This window comes from Balaenoptera ricei, chromosome 14 (genome assembly GCF_028023285.1).
Source record: "Balaenoptera ricei isolate mBalRic1 chromosome 14, mBalRic1.hap2, whole genome shotgun sequence".
NCBI classification, from domain to species: Eukaryota; Metazoa; Chordata; class Mammalia; order Artiodactyla; family Balaenopteridae; genus Balaenoptera; species Balaenoptera ricei.
Genome location: NC_082652.1, coordinates 7618587 through 7639219, shown reverse-complemented (window position 1 = coordinate 7639219; position 20633 = coordinate 7618587). Strand labels below are relative to the sequence as shown.

Below are 20633 nucleotides of genomic sequence, written 5' to 3'. Positions count from 1 at the left end.
ACTTTGATCTTGGACTTCTGGCCTCCAGATCTCTGAGAGAACAAATCTGTTGTCTTAAGCCACCCGGTTTGTGGTCACTTGTTATGGCGGCCCCAGGAAACTAATATAGCCGTGTAAGTTTTTCTATTCAAAGATAATCAGACTGGGACTTCCCTGGCGGTCCAGTGGTTAAGACTTCACCTTCCAATAGAGGGGTGCAGGTTCGATCCCTGGTCGGGGAGCTAAGATTCCCACATGCCTCGAGGCCAAAAAACCAAAACATAAAAACAGAAGCAACACTGTAACAAACTCAATGAAGATTTTACAAATGGTCCACATCAAAAAATCTTCAAACAAACAAACAAACAAAAAAACAAAGATAATCAGACTGAACGGAAATCAAACCAAGAGAGTAGTCTCATTAGGCTCACTCTGAAGATTCCCCATGGTTCTCAAGAGGGTCCAAAACGGCACAAAGTGTTTTTTACGAAGTCAAAGGTAAGCCATGTGGCTTGGGGGAAGACTGGGACTAACAGAGAAAGCACTGCTGTGTGCTTGAAGACAGGGGTTGCCGATCCCGGCTGTTAATACAAAATTCCCGGGCTCCTTACTGTCACCACCATCACCCTCACTGCCAGGACGGCGGCAGTGTGCTGGGGGTCTGTGTGCCAGGTCAGGTGGTTCTAACTCAGAGCGGAAACCACGTGCTTTACTGCCAGACCCTCACCATACACAGTCTGTAGGCCGCAAGCAGAGCTACCTGCTCCTGCTACCGCCTTAGACACATGGAGGGTTTCACTGAGTCTCCTCTAGGCTACTTACTCGTGCAAAAATATTTGAGGAAGATAGGGATAAGCTAAGTGCAGAGATTACCATGGGGTCTTGTGTCTTGGCTACTCTTCACCCTGGTCCAATATCATAAAGTGACAAGGGTCAGGTAGTTAAGGACAGAACAGACAAAGGAGGCACGATCGTCCTGGAAAAGCTACTATAGCGGCGAGAAGAGAGGATGAAGTACTCCTTAAAATATTTCACTCGGGCTAAACAGTGAATTCTTGGGCTCAGGTCAAGCACTCCTCCCTGAAGAGAAATTCTGAAAACAATAAGCGACTAGGCCAGCCTCAGCCAGTTTCAAACCTTGCAGCTCAACATGCTAAGCTCACAAAACACTGGCCAACTAAAAGCCTCGGCCTAAGAAACAGGCGTGTGGTTATCAGGAACCCAAGAACGGTCATAAACCCAAAGTCTTATGTCTTCTGTTGTCTAATCTTCATGCCTCTAGCTCTCGGTCCATCTGAGCTACTTGAATCCCAAAGCAGGGAACTGTGACCAAGATTTAATGAAGGAGGAAAATCTAGTCTGTCTCAATAAGAGAATTGGGAGCAATTTAAAAATCCACTCTGTGTTTTTTGTGTCTTGGACCTATTTCTGGGCCTTCTAGTTTTCCACACTATTTTAATAATTATGGCTCTAATCACTGTTAACATTTCGTAGTACAAGTTCTCTCTCATTCTTTTAAATTTGTGAAATATACAGAAAAGTACATAAAACAGATATGTACATAAAACAGATATACAGTTTTATGGGTGAAGCAAACAGCTATGTAATCACAAACCAGATGCAGAAAAGCCACTGCCGGCACTCCAAAATCTCCCTGTGTGTCCCCTCCAGCCTCGCCTTTGTCTCCCAGAGGTAACTACTATTCTAACTTTACGGCAATACTCCCCTTTTAGAAAATAGTTTTACCGGTTATGTGTGCAACAATATGATTAGTTTGTTTTGCCTACTTTTGACGTATAAAAATGGAATCACACTGTATGTTGTGTCTGGTATCTTTCACTCAACATTGCTTATACAATTCACATCGCGTGTTGGTGTGATTTATTCATTTTCATTACTGTATGATGTGCCATTTCCTTAGTACCACTTTATTTTACTGTGACAGACACTTCTGGAGTGATTTCAGTTTTTGGCTATTATAAGCAATGCTGCAACGAGCATCTTTGTGCACATAAACACATTTCTGTAGGGCACTGACCTAGGAGTTTAATTGCTGGATTGTGAGGTAGGCATATCTTTAACATTTAATATCCCTCTCCTTTTCCCCTGCTGTGTATGAGTTCCAGTTCACCAACACTTGATATTGCCAGACTTTAACTTTGGCCAGTGTGATGTTGAGACATTCATTGTGGTTTTATTTTGCATTTCTCTAATTAGGAACAAATTTGAGCATCTGCCTATGTTCATTGGTCACTGTAATTCTTCTTTTGAAAAGTGCCCATTCAAAACTTGTCTCTGTTGTGTTCAAGTCAGCTGTCTTTTACTCATTGATTTGCATACATTCTTGGTACTAATCATTATTGAGTTACATCTGTTGTAAATATCCTCTCCTTCTCTGATTATTTTTCATTCTCGTCATGGTTTTTTGATGAATAAAAATTCTTCATTTAAAAAAAATAAAAAAAATAAAAACCAACAATGTTGGTTTTTAAATCTTCCAATTTAAGTTTCTTCTTCATACATTATTAATGAATGCCAAGTCAGGCTTGCTTTAAAAAATCAATTCACTGAGAAACAACAGATCAAAGTCTTGGTCATGGTACCCATAAAATGTAATGATCCAGAAGCAACAGCTCTGCATAGTGTTTCAAGGTCAGTGAATGTCACATTGAAACTAATCAATTCCAAAACACATGCTAAAGGAAAAAAGATATTCTTGCCTCACTAATACACTGAGAATATTTGAAATTTTGATATTTATGATCACTGAATCAACAGTTTTGGATCTAAAATAAGACACCCCCATCCTCCCAACACCTGAGGACCACAGCACCAGAATATTATAATTTAGAAATAATTGTTATCCTTATTATCCCAGTTGAGCCTTACAATAATAATACTATAGATTAGCTACTATAACTATTCCTTCTTTAATGAAGGAACATCTCAGAAACTAACACATGTATTTCCTCATTTGTTAATGACCTGCCACCTAAAGTTATTCAGCTAAGAAGCAGAGAGGTGAACACAAGTGTGATTCCAGAGCCCAAGTTCTTTCCCTAAATCTAACGTTCAAACTCAGAAGAGACCACACACCACAATTAAAAACACTAGGACTAAAAAAAAAAAAAAGAAAAAAAAATTAGGGGGCGTCCCTGGTGGCACAGTGGTTAAGAATCCGCCTGCCAATGCAGGGGACACAGGTTCGAGCCCTGGTCCGGGAAGATCCCACATGCCACGGAGCAACGAAGCCCGTGTGCCACAATACTGAGCCTGCGCTCTAGAGCCCGTGAGCCACAACTACTGAGCCTATGTGCCACAACTACTGAAGCCCACGTGCCTAGAGCCCGTGCTCCTCAACAAGAGAAGCCACCGCAATGAGAGAGAAGCCTGTGCACCACAATGAAGAGTAGCCCCTGCTCGCCACAACTAGAGAAAGCCGGCGCACAGCAACAAAGACCCAATGCGGCCAAAAATAAACAATAAAATAAAATAAATTAATTAAAAAAAAACATTAGGACGAGTATTACTAAAATGACCTACACATGTACAGTGCTGAGACTGCACAAAGCACAAATATAAAACTGCCTTATTTGTGTCTCAAAATAGCTGTGAAGGTAGGTGAACAAATATCTTTATGCCCATTCATGGACAAAGAGGATTAAGGTCTGAGAAGGTAAGTGACTTTCCCAAGGTCAATGAAATCAGTGCTGGCGCTTTTGGGACCTGGTACTTCGCTGAACAGATTCACTCTCTGAAGGAAATCTTCCCACAAGATGGTCATCCATTCATTCAACAAATATCTCCTGAGAAACTACTATGTGAAAGGTACTCTTTCATTTTCTCACTGGCCGGTGGGGTAAGCAGGAAAGGAGAAACCGCTGGGAGGCTCAGAGAGAGTGCTGAACACACAAAAATATTTGTCTTTTAGCAGAGAAACAGGAGCTTACTAGGGAAATGTAGTAGGAACGCCAAGCAGCCCAAAGTACACGTGAGGCTTGTGGTCATGAATTTAAAGTGAAACCTGTCTCCTGTTATTTTTTCTCTAATAACAAGCTTCTGCTCAGGCACAGACATGAGGAAGGTAGATAGCTAAGTTCAACTACAATCAAAATTCTGCCAGTTAAATTAAAATAGAAGGGAAAAGCAAGGGAGGTGATGGTGATTTTAAAGGAGTGTTTTAAAGGAGTGATTAAAATGGCACGGGGGATCTGAGATGAGTAAAAAGGGAAGTGAAGACAGGGTGAGGTCAGAGTGAAAAATTGGATCAGAGGTCTCAAAGAGGATGAAGGATTGTTAGAATGGAGACGCTGGATACTCAAATGTGCATACAAATTTGGGGATCTTTTTTTTTTTTTCCTTTAATGTATTTATTTTATTTATTTTTGGCTGCGTTGGGTCTTCACTGCTGCGCGTGGGCTTTCTCTAGTTGGGGCAAGCGGGGGCTACTCTTCGTTGCGGTGCGCGGGCTTCTCATTGCGGTGGCGTCTCTTGTTGCGGAGCACGGGCTCTAGGCGCGTGGGCTCAGTAGTTGTGGCGCACGGGCTTAGTTGCTCCGCGGCATGTGGGATCTTCCCGAACCAGGGCTCAAACCCGTGTCCCCTAAATTGGCAGGCGGATTTTGAATCACTGCGCCACCAGGGAAGTTCTGGGGATCTTGTCAAACTGCAGATTCTGATTTGGTAACTCTGGGGTGAGGCCTCAGATTCTGCTTTCCAGCACTCCCAGAGGATATTAATCCTGCCATTTTGAGGACACGCCCTCCCCTTTGAGTAGCAAGGGGTCAGTGGATCCGAGGCGGTGTTTAGAGTGAGAAGCTTCAAGGCTCTGACCGTGGGGATGGAACTCAGAGGCCTGAGCGCTGAAGGGATTACTGGTAGGACTGTGGGAGTCTAAAATACAGGGACTGGAGGAGGAGATGTGGACAGCAAGAAGGAGGCAGAAGCTAAAAGGAGTGAAGGGAAGAGGCTGAGGTCAGTGGATATCAGCATGGTAGAACCTCGAAGGGGCTGCGGTTTTTGAAGGCCTGAGAAGTAGCAATTTACAGCATCACACAACACGGTCAAGTCTGAGGTAGGCCCTTGAGAGGGCTGCAGGGGAAACAGTGTCTTCAGAGACTAGACAAGGCAAGGAGGGAAAGAGACTGTTCAGAGAAGAGGCTGGTGACAGAGAGAGAAGACTGATAATCACAAACATGAACTATAGAAGGCCGAGTTGAAGAGTTTGGAATTGGGCTCAATTAGCAGATGAACCCAGCAGTACAGAGATGAATGGTTAAGTATAAAATTATGTCTTACATTGTAGTTAAGCAGTGTACTTAAAAAAAAAAAAAAAAAAGGGCTTCCCTGGTGGCGCAGTGGTTGAGAATCTGCCTGCCAATGCAGGGGACACGGGTTCGAGCCCTGGTCTGGGAAGATCCCACATGCCGCAGAGCAGCTAGGCCCGTGAGCCACAATTACTGAGCCTGCGCGTCTGGAGCCTGTGCTCCGCAACAAGAGAGGCCGTGACAGTGAGAGGCCCGCGCACCGCGATGAAGAGTGGCCCCCACTTGCCACAACTAGAGAAAGCCCTCACACAGAAACGAAGACCCAACACAGCCATAAATAAATAAATTAATTTAAAAAATATATATATATCAGATCCTGCCACTGTTCTACTAAAACCCTTAAAAAAAAAAAAAAAAAAGTGGATTTGTGAAGAAAGCAACCTAAACATAATGAACCTAAAATTTAACAAAAAAAAGTCTATGTTTTGTAATAATCAGTTATAAAAACAACATCGAAAGTCAACATAATGGTAATGTTCAATTTCTTAAACTGGGTGGGGTGTACATGGGTATTCACTCCATTGTTCATTATGTGCCCACAAATCTCCTGGGGATCTTGTTAAACTGCAGATTCTTATATATGTATACACCTACATTTCATTATGAGTAATTTAACATAACATGAAATACACCAAAAGAAGGAAGAAAGGTGACTGTGCATTGCCAAACTAAAAAGAAGCACAGCCCAAGAAGTCTAGAAAAAGAGTTAAAAAGAAAATATGTATTTTACTCACCCTGGGAAAAGGTTCTCTGGAAAATAAACATAGGGAGTCTACGAAGCAGACTTGGAAAAGCTGGGTGAAAATCAGCATTTAAGGACATTTGAGACAACGCTCCAAAATCCTTTGCTCACATTATGGTCTGGGTTTCTAAGAGCGACCAAAGGGAATGGTGCCTTTTGGCATTTCACTCATTATAAATACACAAAGTTATATTTTATAAACTTCAATCTCTGAATTTGTTAGTATGAGTCTAATCTCTGAGTATATGGATTAAAAAAAAAAGAGTTTCTGAGCTTACAAAGTGGAGGGTAAGTTCTCTAAGACAGGAGTGACACAGAGACAGGCCGTCCTGCCAACCCTGATTTTTGTTACTTTAACGCAGCGGTTCTCTAAGTGTGAGCCCTGCACGCCTAGAGCACCCAGAGACCCTTTCAGGGAGTCAAAACTATTTTCATAATATTGCTAAGACGTTAGTTGCCTTCTCCTGCAACGTTGACATTTGCACTAGTGGTACAGTAGCAATAGTGGGTAAAAAGTGTAGATGCCATAATCAAGGCAGTAGAGGCACACTGTGCTATTCTTTTCTGTATTCAGTGCTTCCAGGAAAAAAAAAAAAAAACTACTTTCACATAAGAATGTGATAAAGCACTTGCTAAAGCATAAAAATGAATAATTTTATTAAATTTCAACCTTGAATATGTGCCTTTTTAATATTCTGAGTAACAAAATGGGAAGTCCACGTGAAGCACTTCTGCTGCACACCCCTGCACAATGACTGTCTCAATAGAAAGCACACGTGCAACTGAGGGGCAGGCTCAATCAGCCACTCTGTTCAGGGAACACCATTTCCACCTGAAAGAATCCCTGACAAACTGTGGTTACTCACACTCGGTATCTCCAGCAGACACTTTCTTGAAAACGAACTATGTGAGCCTGTCACTTCAAGGAAAACAACTATTTGTTGACAATGATAAAATTTAAGCTTTCAGGAGAAAGAATTTTGGAAAACCTATCCTCTGATGTGAGCTTGAGAGCTTCGCAATACTACAGATATTTCTGATGAGATCGATGGTTAACAAACATAATTTTTAATGTGCCAATATTTGGAAGATCTCATAACTCAGTAAATCAATATTTTCCAACCAACAATGTATAATGTTATAAAATCCCATATGGGTAAAGGGTTCATTCAAAGCACAAATTAGACCAATGGATTTTTACGTAACAATAAAAGTTCATTAATATAGTTTGAGATGCCACCTTTAAGAAACTACAGCCTATCAAGTTTTTGGAGTAGTATTTTTTTAATACATAAATTTATTTTATTTATTTATTTTTGGTGTGTTGGGTCTTCATTGTTGTGCACAGGCTTTTCTCTAGTTGCGGCAAGCAGGGGCTATTCTTCATTGTGGTGGCTTCTCTTGTTGCGGAGCACAGGCTCTAGGTGCATGGGCTTCGGTAGTTGTGGTACGTGGGCTTCAGTAGTTGTGGTGCACGGCCTTAGTTGCTCTGCGGCATGTGGGATCTTCCCAGACCAGGAAGATCCCACCTGTGTCCCCTGCATTGGCATGCGGATTCTTAACCACTGCGCCACCAGGGAAGCCCTGGAGTAGTATTAAAGAAGAAAATCCATAATTATCTGAAAATGCTCTTCCTTTCCTATAAATCTGTGAGGCCAATTTTCTTCATGTACTTCAACCAAAACAATGTATAGGGACTTCCCTGGTGGCGCAGTGGTTAAGAATCGGCCTACCAATGCAGGGGACACGGGTTCGAGCCCTGGTCCAGGAAGATCCCACGTGCCATGGAGCAACTAAACCCGTGCGCCACAACTACTGAAGCCCGCGCACCTAGAGCCCGTGCTCCACAACAAGAGAAGCCACTGCAATGAGAAATCCACGCACCACAACGAAGAGTAGTCCCCGCTCGCCGCAACTAGAGGAAGCCCGCGCGCAGCAACAAAGACCCAACGCAGACAAAAATAAATAAATAAATTTATTTAAAAAAAAAACATGGGGCCTCCCTGGTGGCGCAGTGGTTGAGAGTCTGCCTGCCAATGCAGGGGACACGGGTTCGAGCCCTGGTCTGGGAAGATCCCACATGCCACGGAGTAACTAGGCCCGTGAGCCACAACTGCTGAGCCTGCGCGTCTGGAGCCTGTGCTCTGCAGCGAGAGAGGCCACGATGATGAGAGGCCCGTGCACCGCGATGAAGAGTGGCCCCCGCTTGCCGCAACTAGAGAAAGCCCTAGCACAGAAACGAAGACCCAACATAGCAATCAACCAATCAATCAATCAATTAAAAAAAAAATGTATCACTACAGATTAAATGCAGGAGTTCACTTCTATTAAGCTTCTGTTAAAGCCAGACATTTAGAGAGATTTGCAAAAATGTAAAACAATGCCATCTTCTCATTAAATTTTTTACTTTAGAAAATAGTTATTCTTCATTAAAGAAATATAACATGTATGGGTTTATTATTATGTCTAATGAATTAATAAATATTTTAAAATATTTTCAGTTTTACTTCCTAGTATGGTAAATATCAATAGATAAAACCGACAAATAAAAACTCTTTGGAGACCTCAATAATTTTTAAGAATGTAAAGGGGTCCTAAGGAAAAAAGTTTGAGAACTGCTGCTATATGCATTTTTGCTTTACATTTTGAGTCACAAAGGGCTTCCCAGTTTATAAGGCCTTCCAAAAGCATGTGCTTCTTGTTCAGATAATTTTAGATCCGGATGCCAAGTTAGCAAGCACAGGATTTACTACTGTATTACCACTGATACAGCATTGTGCTAGGGGTTGAGTGATGTAAGGAGCCTGAACTTACAATCTACAGGAAAACCAGATGTGTGTACATAAAGCAACATGAACACAATGATGCACTGACACTGGGGTATTTGCATATGTAAGACAGACATTTCTCTAAGGCAGATATCAGATGGACCGGAGCTCTCAATCAGCACTTTTCAAAATGTGCAGCAGCAGTCACCTGGGAACTTACTAGAACTGCAAATAATTTGGGACCCTCCCCAAACCTACTGAAACGAACTCTGGGGGCGGGGCCAGCTATCTGCATTTTAAGCCCTTCTGGTAACTTGAGGCTAACGTTTGAGAAACACTGCTGAACAACTGATAAGATCAGAGGTTCATTTCTCAATTACATGCACATGAATCACCCACATGATCGATTTGGCAAATACCCCTACAGAAGCCCTGGTGCTTTCACTCTATGCTTTTGTTTCAGGTTTTTCACTCAGCCTTGAATGCCCTTTCCAAGCCTAGTTATTTTCATCTGCTGAAACCTTACTCAAGGGCAAATTCAGGGATACAGCCAGCCCACAAAACCTTCTCCAATGAAAATGTGTTCATCCTTCAATTTCCCATAGAACTGAGTCTGTATCTCTTTCCTATCACCTAGCACACTGAGCTGGGTGTACATGGCCTATTGATTCTACAGATTACAAATGCCCTGGGGGGAGAAACTGTATTTTAGTCATTATATCCCTCATGATACTTTATAAACTATGCTCGCTACAAAAAAATGAGAAAAATAGTCTCAATCCTTTAAATGAGTTTACAAACCAGTTGGGATATACCCAATATTTTAAAAAGTTATTCTTGGTGCTTGCTACAGGTGACAGAAAAATATATGATGCAGGCATAAGCTCAAGAATTTATGATGCAGTTGGAGAGAAAAGACCCACATACATGAAAAATAACTAAGAACACAATGCAACTTGTGTGTCAAAGGAAAGTAACAGCTGTTGGCAGTCAGGATTTTTTAAAAGGCAGAAAAATTTCAGAAAAGACCAAGGAAGGAAGAGGAAAGGTGTAAAGCATGTGAATAAGACAATGAGACACTCAGTTTGGCTAACATTAGGAGATTCTTGTAAGAAATCAATTTAGAAAGTTAAATGAAAAGGAGACTTTAAAGAGCCTTAGAGGGTGATGGTCTAGTTGGGTGGGATGGGGGGTGGGGAGGGAGCGGATGTGTGTATGCATATGGCTGATTCACTTTGCTATGCACACAACATTGTAAAGCAATTATACTCCAATAAAATAAATAAATGAATGAATGAATCAATGAATGAATAAATAAAGAGCCTTAGAGGGAATTCCCTGGCAGTCCACTGGTTTGGACTCTGAGATTTCACTGCCGTGGCCGGGGTTCAATCCCTGGTCGGGTAATAAGATCCCACAAGCCACAAGGTGCAGCCAAAAAAACAAAACTTTAAGACTCTACTGGTACAAGACAAAAGATGTCTAGAGTTTCCCTTTAGGCCCTATATGTGTTTCATTTGTTCATTTCAGTTATCTTAACCTAACCACCATTACCAAGCAAAGATTTAAACCGAAGGTTGGCAGCCCCTTTTCCAGTGGCATGCCGAGTCTTCATTCACTCCAACCATGGGTGCTTGTAACAGATGGGGGCTGGCTGCTGGGGTAGGTCTTAAATTTCAGGGAAGAACCATGAGCATCAAAAGACGATGATTAAATTGCAAATACAAAGAAAGGTTTTCATCTAAAACCCTTCGGACAACACCTTAGCAAGGATAAACTTGGAGAGGCTATAAAGATTGGATACCACTGAACACAAATGACAAATTCCAGAGTTTTCTACTACTCTTCGCACTGCGGGAGGGGAGGGGGATCAGATATGCCACAACCTACTTTGCCTTGATAACTTTTGGTATCTTAGCATAAGCTGCTCACCCCAGTTTACAAGTCAGGCTGAAAGCTAAATATTCTAGGTCTGAACTCTCCAATATGGTAGCCGCTAGCCACTTTAAATTCTTTTAAAACGAAATCAAGTTAAAAATTCCGCTCCTCAGTCACACCAGCCACACTTCAAGCGCTCAAGAGCCACAATGCAACATATAGAATAATTTCCACCATCATAGAAAGTTCTATTGGACAACACTGTTCTAGAACCTCCAGGAACCCTCTACGTGCCAAATGAACAGTGTCCTTCAAAGTGACCACCTGAGGAAATGGTAAGTTTATTTGAATAATACTGCTTTGGTCAAAATATTTTTAACTCTTATTTATTTATTTTTTAAAATTTATTTATTTTATTTATTTTTATTTTTGGCTGCATTGGGTCTTCGTTGCTGCGGTCGGGCTTTCTCTAGTTGCGGCGAGTGGGGGCTACTCTTTGTTGCAGTACGTGGGCTTCTCATTGCAGTGGCTTCTCTTGTTGCAGGGCACGGGTTCTAGGCGCGCGGGCTTCAGTAGTTGTGGCATGTGGGCTCTAGAGTGCAGGCTCAGTAGCTGTGGCGCACGGGCTTTGTTGCTCCGCGGCATGTGGGATCTTCCCAGACCAGGGCTCGAACCCGTGTCCCCTGCATTGGCAGGTGGATTCTTAACCACTGCGCCACCAAGGAAGTCCCCTTAACTCTTCTTTTAGAAATAACTTCATGGCTTCCCTGGTGGCGCAGTGGTTGAGAGTCTGCCTGCCAATGCAGGGGATACGGGTTCGAGCCCTGGTCTGGGAAGATCCCACATGCCGCGGAGCAACTGGGCCCATGAGCCACAACTACTGAGCCTGCGCGTCTGCAGCCTGTGCTCCGCAACAAGAGAGGCCGCAATAGTGAGAGGCCCGCGCACCGCGATGAAGAGTGGCCCCCGCTTGCCACAACTGGAGAAAGCCCTTGCACAGAAACGAAGACCCAACACAGCCAAAAATAAAATAAATTAAAAAAAAAAAAAAGAAAAAAGAAATGCAGTGTTGGGCCCCATCTCAGATTTAGAGCCTGCATTTAAAAAAAAAAAAGAAGAAATAACTTCAGAGACAGTTTATAAGTTGCACTTTATTAGTGAACCAAGGCGACAGTGACCATCTCAATCTCTCAGTACTCTTCTTTGGACTTGGCTCTTAAAACACTACTAGCTGTTTCCAAAACTTCAATCCAAAACCTCAAAAATATAATGACGCGCAGCTACTGAACATAGCAAAAATTTATCCAAGGCATATGGGCCAATTCCAACAGTTCGAAAAAGTATTCATGAATGGCTTATCACTATAATTAATGAACACCTCCCTAAATGAAAAAACTAAGTTCTGGTGTATTTTTTTCATTTATTTTTAAGGCAGTCACATCACTTTATTATCCCACCTTCCAAACTATAATATTGCAACATATACCACACACAAGAACCCCCAGAATCCTTTATTTACACCACTGACTGATGCCACAGTTCTAATATTTTCCAAGCCAAAAACCGTTTGTAAAATGTTCATCTCTAGAACTTAACAACTCATTTCTGAATAGTCAACAATAGCTACTGTTTTGCTAGTACATTCTCAGATGGGAGACAGAGAGAGACCTACTTCCAAAAGCCAACTATGTAGCAGGGAGAAGAGCCCCAGGCCACCGGCAGCTCAGCTACACAGTCCCTTCTGCCTCCCTCCCTCTCAGTGAAAGGGTTACATTTCCACCTAAAAACGGGAAGCTTTGTTGCCAAACATCAACACCAGAGGAACAGTTTCTGTTTTGTTTTGTTTTGTTTCTGTGTAACCTACAGGTTTATTTTAAGAAGACAAAAAAGCCAAGCCTGGAATAAGCAAAACTTTTGAACTAGATTAACAGCCTGTGTTTGTGATTTAACTCCTAGATCTGATCTAAGTAACAAATATAAAAGAGCAAGATATTTATTTCAGGGAAGCAAATAACCTTAAAAGACCTATCCTTGGGCTTCCCTGGTGGCGCAGTGGTTGAGAATCTGCCTGCCAATGCAGGGGACACGGGTTCGAGCCCTGGTCTGGGAAGATCCCACATGCCGCAGAGCAGCTGGGCCCGTGAGCCACAATTACTGAGCCTGCGCGTCTGGAGCCTGTGCTCCACAACAAGAGAGGCCACAATGATGAGAGGCCCGCGCACCGCGATGAAGAGTGGCCCCCACTTGCCGCAACTAGAGAAAGCCCTCGCACAGAAACGAAGACTCAACACAGTCATAAATAAATAAATAAAAGAACGTGAATTTCTTTAAAAAAAAAAAAAGACCTATCCTCTTTGGTATTTCTTAAAAAGAAATGTGCATTGTATTTCTTGAGAATGTCAGCTTTACTCAAAGGTGGGATTTCAGGAAGTAGGACTATTCTTCCACCCAACAAACAAATTGTCTTCTGGGACTTCCCTGGCCGTCCAGTGGTCAGGACTCTGAGCTTCCACTGCAGGGGACACGGGTTCGATCCCTGGTTGGGGAACTAAGATCCCGCAGGTCACAAGGGGTGTGGCCAAAAAAAAAAAAAAGTCTTCTACCCTCTATGAAGTCAAGGACAGGTACACATTTGTCTAGTGTGTTAGATACTGGAAAATACCGGCATCTGGGGAGGTTTCATGAGATTAAAACAATGCCGGGACATAGAAAATGCCACAGATACTAGCTATTACTATTTTTAAGAATCCAAGCACCCCACTTTCCTCTCAGAAAGAACCTTTCTCACTACACATCACTGGACAGGAAATTACATACAAATCACTCTCCCATTCTAAACAAACAAATTTTCAGAGGTAGAAGATACTGTTCAAGACTATAACCTTCTCAAAACACAGAACATATGCTTACTGCAGTTATTCCTTTTAATAAGCAATTTAATAAGCAATCACCTATCATCTGCCTCATAAAGGTAAGAACATTGAAAACATCCAGATAAAGAAAACTTTTACTTGTAGTAAGAACAGTGGTTTAGTTACAAGGACCTTGAACGGGGGAGGAAAGAAAAGACCCTACTAACGAAGCCCAAGTTTGGAGGTGACACTACTGCCATCTAACACTTTATGCAAGACACAGAGAGCAGGTACTGCTCCAGCCACCCCAGAAAACTGCCACAGTGTCATTTCAACATGCCTCTGGGATCACTTCCCATCTGCTAACACCCACTACCATTCAGACCCCATCCTAATAACCCTTCCATGAAAGAGGTCTTGCAAAGTGAATGAAAATTCAGAAGTTAAAATTCAGTTCTATTCTCCCTGCATAAGAATATATGCTGAGGGCTTCCCTTCCCTGGTGGCGCAGTGGTTAAGAATCCGCCTGCCAATGCAGGGGACACGGGTTCGAGCCCTGGTCTGGGAAGATCCCACATGCCGCGGAGCAACAAAGCCCGTGCACCACAACTACTGTGCCTGCGCTCTAGAGCCCGCGAGCCACAACTACTGAGCCCACGCGCCACGGTTACTGAAGCCCATGTGCCTAGAGCCCATGCTCTGCAACAAGAGAAGCCACCACAATGAGAAGCCCGCGCGCCGCAACGAAGAGTAGCCCCCGCTCGCCGTAACTAGAGAAAGCCGCACACAGCAACAAAGACCCAATGCAGCCAAAAAAATAATAAATTTATTTTTAAGAAAAATGCTGAAAGCACAGAAATGCTTTCAATAGTGAAAACTGATCTAAAGCAGTTAAATATTGTCCCCATAGATAAAACTGACTTTACATTGGCAATTTTGAGTGTCTACAACCTATGTGTACAGGACGACTCATTTCTGAAAAGCCAATTGAAGGAGACTCTGACACATTTGGAAGGGAACACACCAAGCGAATCTAAAAAAGCCTCCTAGTCTCAAAGAAAGTAAATGTTTTAAGACTCTAGGTCATGTGTGTTTAGGAAAATAGGGACATGTGACTGTTACAGAGGGGAAAAAATAGGGAATACATAGGACAATGCTTTAAAAAAGAGGTCTACTTCAGAAACTGGGATGTTGAGTCTCTCGAATACTGACATGCTTTCCGGGGGAAAAAGCAGTAACAACAACAAAAAAATTTTGCCCACTTCATCTCTCAACTCATGGGAATAAACTTAGGAAAAGGGTCCAATATCTACTTAAATAAAAAAATAGGAGGGTGCCCTCCCTGGCGGTCCAGTGGTTAAAGACTCCACGCTTCTAATGTAGGGTGCACGGGTTCAATCCCTAGTCGGAGAACTAAGATTCCCACATGCCGTGCAGCCAAAAAAAAAAAAAAATAGGAGGGAATAATTTATCAAGTGCTTGCACCCAGCACACAGGAACACAGAGGTCCTTGAAATTTTTGTTTGTTTAAAGGAGGACAATCCTTAAGAAAATTATATTATGTATTAACCCTTAGAGACTAGATTTCTGGATATCTGTGTGAACCAACACCTCTTCTTCCAACTCCCACTAAAACAAGTACAAAGAGCAAAGCAATATATTCAGAACCAAATGGTGACAACCTCTCAATTGTGATATATCAGAATTTAGGCCTCTAGGTGATTAATTTATACCACTGACAAACCAAGTCTAATCATTCCAAATTGTTACTTGTCTAGTGCTATAGATACATTTTCACAGAGCAAAAATATTATGTTTATTTGCAGGGAACAGGAAAATTGACAGCAAATTTCATAGCTGATTGAGCCACTGGTTATCTACATACCTATTCACACAGCAAAATACTTCTGCTCTACTGCTGAGTTTTCTATTTTCAAATGTCCTGCCAGAGGATACTTTAAAACAGTGATATTCTTATCATTATACATTATTTTTCAATAAAATACAGAGGATCCAATGTCAGTGTCTTTACTTTTTATCTACTGAAGTTGCAGAAAAGTCGACACAAATCTAGCAAAATGAGACAAACCGGTACCTCATGGTGTCTGCAGAATTGCAAACTGTCTGCCAGGCCTCACCTCATATCCGGGCAGAAGTTGGGCAAACACTGTGAGCAATCCTGGCTGTGAGGTCACAATGACATCACAAACAGGGATTCTGATGCCTGACCGCCTCTAGGAGGCAACCTCACTACGTTAAAGAAAAACCAGAAGGTTCCATAATCCTGAACCTGGAGCCGATGACCCAAAACAGGCACCTTGTCCCAAGAAATTATCCTCCCATGTAAAATTAAGCAGCATCATTCTCCAGTGTTGACCAGCATAGGCAATGCAGGTGAGCAGAGAAAAGCTCATCCACCTAAAGTTAAGTATGCAGCTCACCACCAGGAAGGTATTTTTATATACTTCAAGTTTGCAAGTTTTTATTTCAGTTCAGTTTCAAACACCTTTCCTTAGTATTCTGTCCTGGAAAATTAAGCTATATTTAAGAATTCTGAAAACTGAGTAGGATGTAAATCATAAACTTAAAATATCACCTTGGCCTTGCCACTCTACCACATCGCTAACTTCACCAATCCCAATATTTATTTACTAAGAGGAATAAGGATTATAATGTGTAAGCTAGAGGCTCATTTCGAAAATGCCAGAAGTACAAAGCCTCACCACAGCTCCACAATAGTGTATCTTTGCTAAGAAAAGCCAAAAATGCCAGAGTGTTGTCATTGTTGTGGTTCCCTCCCCCCACCCCCATGAGTTCTGGAATTTTCAAGCCAGCACAGAATAAGAATTAGTGACATTTTATTGTTACTTCTAAGAGGTTAAACATTCTTAAATTGGAAAGAAATGTAATAAACGATTAACAGTAATTATCTCTAGGTGATGGGATTACTGGGAGTTTTTAATACCCTCTTTGTGTTTTCTTGGGTTTCTCAAATTTTATTTAACGAACAGATATAATTTCTTAAGCAGGAAAAAAACTTTTAATGACTTTTTTGGAGCCACAGTAAAATGGGCTTCAACCAGGGAGTGAGGAAGCAGACTCCACTGTGCTATGTGCACAGGAACATGAAACCAACAGGCCAGTGTAAGCAGTGAGAAGTGGGTACCCATGGGGAGAGGCTAGGTGTTCACCAAGCCGACTTCTTTCTCTTCCAGGAGTCACAGACCTCGTTTCCCAGCTCCCTTTGCAGCTCAGGGTGACCACGTGACTGAGTCCTAGCCAATGGAATGAGAGCAGTGCCTGGGATGTGTGCACTTCTCGGCCTCCCCCGTAATATCTTCCCATTCTTGGCCCTTCCGGTGGCTTGATGGAGATGAGCAAGGCAACCTCAAAAGCATGGATGGAAGACAATGTGATCACAACTCGGAAGAAGCTTGAATCCCTGCATCACTTCTCTTCATTCCCCCATCAGAAAATACCTACCCTGGACTCCTCCATAACTGAAAATAAACTTTCATCCATTTAAGTCATTAAAATTAGTGGAGTTTGCTACAGCAGCTAGCTTTTCTTACCAAATACAGTGGCAAAGAGATAAAAACCCTTGCTAAGAGCTTTGGAATCATCTCAGCTAAGTAAACTCAAAAGAATATTTTAGGATAAGCACCTGAGACAGAAATGCTTCACATCACAAAAAGCATAATTATATGAAAGATAAATAAACGCAGTGGTTAAGAATCCGCCTGCCAATGCAGGGGACACGGGTTCAAGCCCTGGTCCGGTAAGATCCCATATGCCATGGAGCAACTAAGCCCGTGCGCCACAACTACTGAGCCTGCGCTCTAGAGCCCGTGAGCCACAACTACTGAAGCCCGCGTGCCACAACTACTGAAGCCCGCACGCCACAACTACTGAAGCCTACGCGCCTAGAGCTCGTGCTCCACGACAAGAGAAGCCACCGCAATAAGAAGCCCACGCACTGCGAGGAAGAGAAGCCCCCGCTCGCCGCAACTAGAGAAAGCCCGCACACAGCTATGCAGACCCAACACAGCCAAAAATAAATAAATAAATAAATTTATTTTTTAAAAATAAATAAATAAATGTACTGTTTTTTTTTTTTTAAAGCAAAAAGACATTTTACTGGGACTTCCCTAACGGTCCAGCAGTTAAGACTCCGCGCTTCCACTGCAGGGGGCGAGGGTTCGATCCCTGGTCGGGGAACTAAGATCCTGTATGCCGTGTGGTGCGGCCAAAAAAAAAAAAAAGGCATTTTACTGGCAAGAGCAAAATATGTTTAAACAACACGTAAGTCTGACTGTATGTAAGATAAGACTGACGATGAGTTGGTAAGTGTTCAAGAGTTAGGTGATGGTACGACTCACTTTTCTTTTGTAAATGTCTGAAATTTCCCACAATAAAAAAATTTTTATTATAGAAGATACTTTAGTAAAATCCAAACTCCACCTTCTTCCTCACCCCCTGTAACCTAAAAAAAAGCTTAAGCAATTTACAGAAATGAGAGGTTCCTCAAAATAAGCAGTTCCCCACAACAAGCACGGTATAAATTATGTCCAAATGAAAAGAAATAATAGTCTTCATAATTCTTCTCTGATTTCCTAAGGTTTTGTTTACTCTTTTGTTGTTGTTTTGCGGTTTTTGTTTTTGTTTACTGTTATAAAAAATGTATTTTTTTTTAAAAAAACATTAGGAAAAGAGGGTTAGATTAGGAAATGAAACACCTGGATTCTGCCCCAGCTGGATGACCTTAAACTAGTATTTAACCCCTTCCTGGAACTCGGCACTGTCATCTATATAACCTAAGGATACTCATTACATTAAGATCGGTTTCTAACTCCGTCCTTTCGTAGTTCCACTGTTTCAGGTTTCAAATCCAAACTCCCTAAGTGACAGGGCAAGGATTCACAAGTGAAAGGACTTGTGGCTCAACCTCTGCCAAAGTAAGAGTACTCTGCCATGAGGGAAGGAAGAACCACACCTGACAAGATCGGCCTCTAACAAGTGCAGAGTCTCCTGGTGCTCTCCAGCTCGGCACCGCATCCTCCGAGGCAAATCACATCTCCACACTCCCCCACAGTCCCTTTACAGTCCATGTTGCCCCATCAGCAACATGAAAATACTCCTCTATTTACCAAATCTGGAAATTCTATCGGGAGGCAGAGGAGAGTTGAATAATTTGCAATGAATTTAACCTGCCAGGAGAGGGAGTTTAACAGTGAGCCTCCAAAAACAAGCTGCCCCCGACTGCAGAGTGAGCACCTACCTGGACGCTCAGGTTTCTGCTCGACCCTGCTGGGTGCCCGCGAGGAGACCGGGCATCAGACAGGCTAAGTGACTTACCTGCAGACAGCTGCACTCTGAGACTTCTGAGCTCCTGTCTATTTCTAAAATGTTAAAAGTCCATGCACTTTATAATAGAAAGGAAGGGGGAAAGAAGTTCTGGTTTAATGGAAAGTCTAGTTTAGAGAAAGATATTTCTGAAGCTAATTTTCAAGTCAAGCTAGAGAGAAAAACTCAAAGGCTGTGTTCTAATATCATGTTCCTGAATTTGGGAAGTTCATTCACAGCTTAATCCCCTCCCCTGAAGTCACGGTTACATAAGCGTCTGTTGCCTGCTGTGTCACTTGCTGTCCCCCACCCCCAATACAGGAGCCGCCTTGTAACCTGAGCTCCTCTGCTTCAGTCACTGAAAACACTTACACAACACCCTGGTCGCTTTCCAAATTGACTTGTACTTCTACTAAGGAAAGCCAAGTTATTCCATTTTTCCCCATCTTTCAGTTTCATTCACATTGATATTTCTGTACATACATAAAACACAAAGTTGAAGATCATTTTCGTATTTTCTTCAATCCCTGAGTAAAACAAGGAAGGTCAAGTATTTCAACTTCACAGAAGGATAGCAAAGCACAATCAATAAGCTGGTAGGCTTGCCTGGGGCCAAGTTAAACATAACTCATCTCCTAGGTGAACAGAGCAGATACTCCTCGTATGGGAACTGCACAGTCATGCCTATTTATACACCCAAAGCCCACACTCCACTGCTCCACGCGGCACACCCCCACGTGTAAGGGCTTCTGGGGGACACAGGAAATGAATGACTCTAGAAGAATACAAGCAGACACATCGCCTCCTCAGAGGTCTTTTCTGACCGCTTCCTGCCCTATCTCCTCCTCCTCAGGACTGCTCTAGCCACCCTGCAGTCTGCTATAATTGAATGATGAATCACACTCACTCCTGTTTGGTTTGCACATCATGCTATGACTAAGTTTCTCATGGTCGGGGATGAAATTTGTCTCTGCATCCAACGGGCCTAAAAAAAGTATCTGATACACAGCAAGAGTTCAAAAAAGTCCTGAACTGACTCAACAAAACAAGAACACCAAAAATGATGCAATACTGCAATTTCCAAACTAAAGCATCATCTTCTAAGCATTTGATGAAGATGACAATATTATAAGGTTTCCCAACCCTGGTGCCTCCTTTAAAAAGTAGGCCAATGAGGCTATGGGCAAACTGTTCAATTACCACCTCCAGTGAATGCTATGTAAGAGCTGTAAGTCTCAAATTAGATTACCTTTGTTGACACAGAGATACGTGCTCTGTCCAACAGAAATATAATGTGAGGCAAATGTGTAATTTTGAATTTTCTAATAACCATGTTTAAAAATTTTTTTAAACCAGGTGAAATTAATAACCTATTTCTATTAACCAAATATTGATATATGCAAAATATTACTTCAAATGTAATCAATATAAAATTATTAATAAGCTATTTTTACATTTTTTTTTCCTATTAGGTTTTTGAAATGCAATTGTGTATTCTATACTCAGATCTCAACTTGGACTTGCCAATAGCCATATGTGGCTTATGGCTACTGTACTGGACAGTGCAGCTCTAGAACATACGCTTAACGTAGATTATAAGGTAGCTCTCCTCTTGACATCGATAATGAACTTGCCAATCAGATACCCCAAGTCCCCGTGGGTATGCAATATTCGTCTTTCCTACCTCATTACAACACACATGTGCGGGAAAGGAAAAATGTGTAAACTCTTGAATGTAAAACTGA

General features: G+C 42.2%; 1 protein-coding gene across 4 annotated transcripts in view; it reads right to left on the bottom strand.

Moving 5' to 3' along the window:
• CLIP1 (CAP-Gly domain containing linker protein 1) overlaps nt 1-20633 on the bottom strand; it is a 125971-nt gene that overhangs the window by 91349 nt on the left and 13989 nt on the right. Inside the window, exon 1 of one of the 4 annotated variants that reach the window (XM_059894956.1) lies at nt 18901-19083. The exons of the other annotated variants lie outside the window; for them this stretch is intronic. The gene's annotated coding sequence lies outside the window, so the exon portion shown is untranslated. Of the gene's footprint in view, nt 1-18900; nt 19084-20633 lie in introns of those variants that run through there. 4 annotated transcript variants of the gene reach the window in all.